This window comes from Nomia melanderi, unplaced genomic scaffold, assembly GCF_051020985.1.
Source record: "Nomia melanderi isolate GNS246 unplaced genomic scaffold, iyNomMela1 scaffold0647, whole genome shotgun sequence".
Lineage (NCBI taxonomy): Eukaryota > Metazoa > Arthropoda > Insecta > Hymenoptera > Halictidae > Nomia > Nomia melanderi.
The window spans coordinates 7,501-15,000 of NW_027475761.1; the positions used below are offsets into that span (position 1 = coordinate 7,501).

The 7,500-nt window shown below is 50.0% G+C and overlaps 1 non-coding gene across 1 annotated transcript; it reads right to left on the reverse strand.

Annotated features, from left to right (window-relative positions):
- Nucleotides 1-1,768: 1,768 nt before the first annotated feature.
- LOC143176582 (5.8S ribosomal RNA) lies at nucleotides 1,769-1,923 on the reverse strand. The gene has a single exon (XR_013001111.1). It is a non-coding gene; the product is annotated as a 5.8S ribosomal RNA (ribosomal RNA).
- Between the last annotated feature and the right edge of the window lie 5,577 nt (nucleotides 1,924-7,500).

Sequence of the window (7,500 nt, forward strand, 5' to 3'; positions counted from 1 at the left end):
AAGACTCTCGCTAGACGATCTCGCGCTCCGGTTAACTTTAACGCCCGTCCGAGAAGAATTTTCGGGGACTGGACGACCGAAGCGGATCTCGCGCGGTCTCGCGATCGACAGTGAAGAGAAGTGCAGAAGAGGAAAAGAAGACACGACAAACACACACCATGGGGCGACCGACGCGTTCGTTTCAACGCTTTCGCACAAAGTCGGCGGCGGTTATATATTTATATCATTATATTCCGGCGGACGGGACGCGACGTTCGAAAGCCTCGCCAAAGAGGAGCTCCTGCCTCTTCCTCTCTCTTTTCTACGAGAAAAGATAAACGTATTTTACGGGGATACGGAAACGTTACCACGTGGTGTCACACACGATCGTCCGTCTCTTCTCTATAGCAGAAACCGATAAAAATACACCTCCCGAAAGAGAGTATATGGTGATTCTTTTTATATATATATATTTCGAAATACAACTGAACGTGGCGGAAGCGCACGGTGGTGGTCCAGCGAGGACACGCGACGACGGGGAATAAGAACTATTCGACCCGTTACGAATACGCATGCTCGTCCCGCACGATTTTAACACACACCGTGTTTTTCTCCAGTCGTCAAAGCGTTCGTGCGTCGAATTCGAAAAATAAAAAAAAAAGAAAAACACCTTTTCTCTCTCTCGGGGTAAAAGAGTCGATGTGTATTGTGTATAAAGGTTCTGCGAGAAGTCTCGTTTTGACGTGTGTTCCGCCGATAACGACGATCCTCCGAAACGGGGATACAGAAACGTTACACCTCACAACACGATCTCCGTCTCTTCTCTATAGCAGAAACCGATAAAAATACACCTCCCGAAAGAGAGTATATGGTGATTCTTTTTATATATATATATTTCGAAATTCAACTGAACGTGGCGGAAGCGCACGGTGGTGGTCCAGCGAGGACACGCGACGACGGGGAATAAGAACTATTCGACCCGTTACGAATACGCATGCTCGTCCCGCACGATTTTAACACACACCGTGTTTTTCTCCAGTCGTCAAAGCGTTCGTGCGTCGAATTCGAAAAATAAAAAAAAGAAATACACCTTTTCTCTCTCTCTCGGGGTAAAAAGAGTCGATGTGTATTGTGTATAAAGGTTCTGCTGCGAGAAGTCTCGTTTTGCCGTGTGTTTCGGTAACGACGATCCTCCGAAACGTACATCTCATTCGTAAGAGAGGAAGAAAACAATCTCCCTGGGGCCAGTCGGTAATATACCGACATACGACGTGTCGTGCACATCCGTCTCACGCACGGTATACAAAATATGAATAAAACGTGTGTAGTCTCTCTCTCTCGACTTCTTAATATTTTCTTTCACCTCTGACGCATCATTTCAGGTGACGTCGGGAGCGCGGGAAAAAAAATTTTTCTAAACACACGAAACCGTTCATCTCACGAACAGCCGAAAAAGTTGTCGCTCAGATCCATATCGCAGTGGAGCGGTATCCGCGGGCGGTCGTAATTGAACGACGCACGACGCCGCGAACACTCACGCGAGTCCATACAAACGATTCCGATCGTTTTGCAACAACTAGAACGTACACTGTCCGTGAAATTCACAGAATTTTCGCGTGTCCGCGACAAACGCCGACGAGACACCCATCGTTCGCTCGTACGTAGCATCCTTCTCTTAACCCGACTCAGAGACGTTCTTTGCGCCCTTCGGTAAAAAAACGTTCGATCCGAAGAGGTGAACGACGGCGGGGATTTGACAGAGCTACGCAAGCAGTGTATGGTACGTAAACGACCCTCAGCCAGGCGTGGTCCAGGAATTGTATCCGTGGACCGCAATGTGCGTTCGAAATGTCGATGTTCATGTGTCCTGCAGTTCACACGTTGACGCGCAATTAGCTGCGTTCTTCATCGACCCACGAGCCAAGTGATCCACCGTTCAGGGTAATCGTATAAATTTTATATTTCACATATATAATTTTATTCTCACTTGTTCGACCTAATATCTCTCTTCTTTCAAAGAGAAGATAAAAGTTGATACCTGAATCTCCGACCAGCGCGCGAAGGAGATTCAGGCGTCGCCTTGGAGACGACACCGAAGCCTTTCGAGACGAAAAACGTTCAAGTAATATGTATATATTTCTCGACGTTCCGGGCGTATAGTGCATTCAAAAACCCGCGAAAGACGCAGAAGACTCGCACGCGTGGAAACGACGGGGATATATTTTGTATCCTACCCGATACTGAATCCATCGCGTGCAGTCGACCCTCGCGTTCTTCCGATCAGACGCATCTATTGTTGCGCGCATGTTTTCGCGTCGCATCGCGCGAAACGTTGCACGAATCGTACCGATCGATCGATTGAAAGCAAATAATGAAAAAAGACTTCACAGCTGGCTCTTTGCCGGTCATTCGTCCCATGTTATCTCTTGCCGCGAAATTGGCGCGCAAGAGTTGGGTGTCAGACGCGCGGCTTTAAAACGAGCTTCACGGCCGGTCCCTTCGTTACCGCTTTCGTTCTTTCTCTCGGAACGACCATGAACGAACACGACGAGCGACGCTACGGCATACACACGTCCACGGATTCGATTAAAAAAACAGACTTCACAGCTGGCTCTTTGCCGGTCATTCGTCCCATATTATCTCTTGCCGCGAAATTGGCGCGCAAGAGTTGGGTGTCAGACGCACGGCTTTAAAACGAGCTTCACGGCCGGTCCTCTCAATTCCGTGTACGGTACACGCAAGATGCGGGTTCCACTTCCAGACTACCCGGTCCCTTCTCTCTACGAGAATCGATAGTAGAAGAACGGCTCGAAAACGCGTCTCAGAGACTAGGGGAAAAGAAGCGGTATGCGAGCGAAACGAAAACGCATTATGGAAACGTCGCGAAACAATGTTCGACGGTTGCTCGGTTCCAATCGTGCGGCCGTTTCAATTTCTCGTGCGCTTCACCGTCCCTCCGTAACTCTGGCCGATCGCGTATACCGAAGAGCCGACACGCGCAAAAACCACAGGCATTGTATACTGTGTATATATATATATATATGTTACAGTCACAGCCTTCGCGCGTTTTACTCTCCGACGCGGGGTTTCCACGACGAAAGAGAGACAGTTTCGTGGCGGGTGACTCGGCCGAATCGCTACGACGGGTATTTCTATTATAGAACGAATCATCGCCACCCTTTACCAGTGCCCGACGAAGGAATCACAAGGTCATCTGGAGTTTACAATGCCAGCGACGGTAATTCCAACGAAGACCCGATAAGTCAACTCATCGTTCTATTTCTCCCCGTACAGAAAAGCGAATCGACGCTAATGCACCTCGCGCAAGCACGAACGTTCTCTTCGCGTGGATCGTCCCATCGTCCAAAGATGTAAAGACGCATTGGAGATCGTGGTCTCTGGCGGGCTCATTGCACGCCCCACTGCATATCTTTCCTCGAATCGAGAATGATTCGTCCACTAAGGCTGCGAAACTACGCGTCGAGGAAACTAGGGGAAAGAAGCGGGATGCGAGCGAAACGACAATACATTATGGAAACGTCGCGAAACAATGTTCGGCGGTTGCTCGTTTCCTCCTGCGGACGTTTCATTGCTCGGGCGCTTCACGTCCCTCCGTAACCTTCGCGCGATCGCGTGCCCCGGAGAGCCGGCAACCGGTGAACCACAGGCGTATAAACTATAGTCTTCTATAGCAAGCCTTCGGCGGTTACTCTCCGACGCGGGGATTCCACGACGAGAGAGAATTTCGTGGCGGGTGACATCGGTCGAAACGCTACGACGGGTATTTCTATTATAGAACGAATCATCGCCACCCTTTACCAGTGCCCGACGAAGGAATCACAAGGTCATCTGGAGTTTACAATGCCAGCGACGGTAATTCCAACGAAGACCCGATAAGTCAACTCATCGTTCTATTTCTCCCCGTACAGACAAGCGAATCAACGCTATCGCACCTCACGCATGCACGAACGTTCTCTTCGCGTGAATCGTCCCATCGTCGAAAGATATAGCCGCTTGGAGATCGTGGCCCATCAAGTTCTTCCGTAACTCCTGCGCGATCGCGTACCCCGGAGAGCAGGCAACCGGTGAACCACAGGCGTATAAACTATAGTCTTCTATAGCAAGCCTTCGCGTTTACTCTACGACGCGGGGATTCCACGACGAGAGAGATTTTCGTGGCGGGTGACACGGCCGAATCGCTACGACGGGTATTTCTATTATAGAACGAATCATCGCCACCCTTTACCAGTGCCCGACGAAGGAATCACAAGGTCATCTGGAGTTTACAATGCCAGCGACGGTAATTCCAACGAAGACCCGATAAGTCAACTCATCGTTCTATTTCTCCCCGTACAGAAAAGCGAATCGGCGCTATCGCACCTCACGCAAGCAGGAATGATCTCTTCGCGTGGATCGTCCCATCGTCGAAAGATGTAAGACGTACAGAAATCGTGGTCCATCACGATTATTCGTAACTCTCCGAGTCGCGTATCTGAGAGTAGGGCAAACGGAGAACCACAGGCATAAATAATACTATATATTTCTTATATAGTTAGCCTTCGCGTTTTACTCTCCGACATGGGGATTCCACGACGAGAGAGAGTTTCGTGGCGGGTGACTCGGCCGAATCGCTACGACGGGTATTTCTATTATAGAACGAATCATCGCCACCCTTTACCAGTGCCCGACGAAGGAATCACAAGGTCATCTGGAGTTTACAATGCCAGCGACGGTAATTCCAACGAAGACCCGATAAGTCAACTCATCGTTCTATTTCTCCCCGTACAGAAAAGCGAATCGACGCTATCGCACCTCGCGCGAGCACGTAACTACTCTTCGCGTGGATCGTCCCATCGTCGAAAGATGTAAGACGCACGGAAATCGTGGCCCATCAACGTTTTTTTGTAACTCTGCCGATCGCGTATCACAGAGCCGAGACGCACATACCACAGGCGTATAATACCGTTTTCTTTCGTATGGTAAGCCTTCGCGTTTACTCTTCGGCGCGGGGTTTCCACGTCGAGAGAGACTTTCGTGGCGGGTGACATCGGTCGAAACGCTACGACGGGTATTACTATTATAGAACGAATCATCGCCACCCTTTACCAGTGCCCGACGAAGGAATCACAAGGTCATCTGGAGTTTACAATGCCAGCGACGGTAATTCCAACGAAGACCCGATAAGTCAACTCAACGTTCTATTTCTCCCCGTACAGAAAAGCGAATCGACGCTGTTGCACCTCACGCAAGCACGAACGTTCTCTTCGCGTGGATCGTCCCATCGTCGAAAGATGTAAGACGCACGGAAATCGTGGCACATCACGTGTTTTCGGAACTCTGTCGACCGCGTATCTCAGAGACGACGCGCGCGAACCACTGGCATATACTATTATATATCGCGTTTTACCCTCCGACGCGGGGATTCCACGACGAGAGAGAGTTTCGTGAGCGGGTTGACTCGGAAGAAACGCTACGACGGGTATTTCTATTGTAGAACGCATCATCGCCACCCTTTACCAGTGCCCGACGAAGGAATCACAAGGTCATCTGGAGTTTACAATGCCAGCGACGGTAATTCCAACGAAGACCCGATAAGTCAACTCAACGTTCTATTTCTCCCCGTACAGAAAAGCGAATCGACGCAATCGCACCATACGCGTGCACGTAAACAACTCTTCGCGTGGATCGTCCCATCGTCGAGAGACGTAAGTTTTCATAGTATGAATTCGCGTTTTACTCTCCGACGCGGGGATTCCACGACGAGAGAGAGTTTCGTGAGCGGGTTGACTCGGAAGAAACGCTACGACGGGTATTTCTATTATAGAACGAATCATCGCCACCCTTTACCAGTGCCCGACGAAGGAATCACAAGGTCATCTGGAGTTTACAATGCCAGCGACGGTAATTCCAACGAAGACCCGATAAGTCAACTCAACGTTCTATTGCTCCCCGTACAGAAAAGCGAATCGACGCAATCGCACCATACGCGTGCACGTAACAACTCTTCGCGTGGATCGTCCCATCGTCGAGAGACGTAAGTTTCCATACTATGAATTCGCGTTTTACTCTCCGACGCGGGGATTCCACGACGAGAGAGAGTTTCGTGAGCGGGTTGACTCGGAAGAAACGCTACGACGGGTATTTCTATTATAGAACGAATCATCGCCACCCTTTACCAGTGCCCGACGAAGGAATCACAAGGTCATCTGGAGTTTACAATGCCAGCGACGGTAATTCCAACGAAGACCCGATAAGTCAACTCAACGTTCTATTACTCCCCGTACAGAAAAGCGAATCGACGCAATCGCACCATACGCGTGCACGTAACAACTCTTCGCGTGGATCGTCCCATCGTCGAGAGACGTAAGTTTCATAGTAAGCCTTCGGCGTTTTACTCTCCGACGCGGGGATTCCACGACGAGAGAGAGAGTTTCGTGAGCGGGTTGACTCGGAAGAAACGCTACGACGGGTATTTCTATTATAGAACGCATCATCGCCACCCTTTACCAGTGCCCGACGAAGGAATCACAAGGTCATCTGGAGTTTACAATGCCAGCGACGGTAATTCCAACGAAGACCCGATAAGTCAACTCAACGTTCTATTTCTCCCCGTACAGAAAAGCGAAACGACGCAATCGCACCATACGCGTGCACGTAAACAACTCTTCGCGTGGATCGTCCCATCGTCGAGAGACGTAAGTTTTCATAGTATGAATTCGCGTTTTACTCTCCGACGCGGGGATTCCACGACGAGAGAGAGTTTCGTGAGCGGGTTGACTCGGAAGAAACGCTACGACGGGTATTTCTATTATAGAACGCATCATCGCCACCCTTTACCAGTGCCCGACGAAGGAATCACAAGGTCATCTGGAGTTTACAATGCCAGCGACGGTAATTCCAACGAAGACCCGATAAGTCAACTCAACGTTCTATTACTCCCCGTACAGAAAAGCGAATCGACGCAATCGCACCATACGCGTGCACGTAACAACTCTTCGCGTGGATCGTCCCATCGTCGAGAGACGTAAGTTTCCATACTATGAATTCGCGTTTTACTCTCCGACGCGGGGATTCCACGACGAGAGAGTGTTTCGTGAGCGGGTTGACTCGGAAGAAACGCTACGACGGGTATTTCTATTATAGAACGCATCATCGCCACCCTTTACCAGTGCCCGACGAAGGAATCACAAGGTCATCTGGAGTTTACAATGCCAGCGACGGTAATTCCAACGAAGACCCGATAAGTCAACTCAACGTTCTATTGCTCCCCGTACAGAAAAGCGAATCGACGCAATCGCACCATACGCGTGCACGTAACAACTCTTCGCGTGGATCGTCCCATCGTCGAGAGACGTAAGTTTCATAAGTAAGCCTTCGGCGTTTTACTCTCCGACGCGGGGATTCCACGACGAGAGAGTGTTTCGTGGCGGGTGACTAGGCCGAAACGCTACGACGGGTATTTCTATTATAGAACGAATCATCGCCACCCTTTACCAGTGCCCGACGAAGGAATCACAAGGT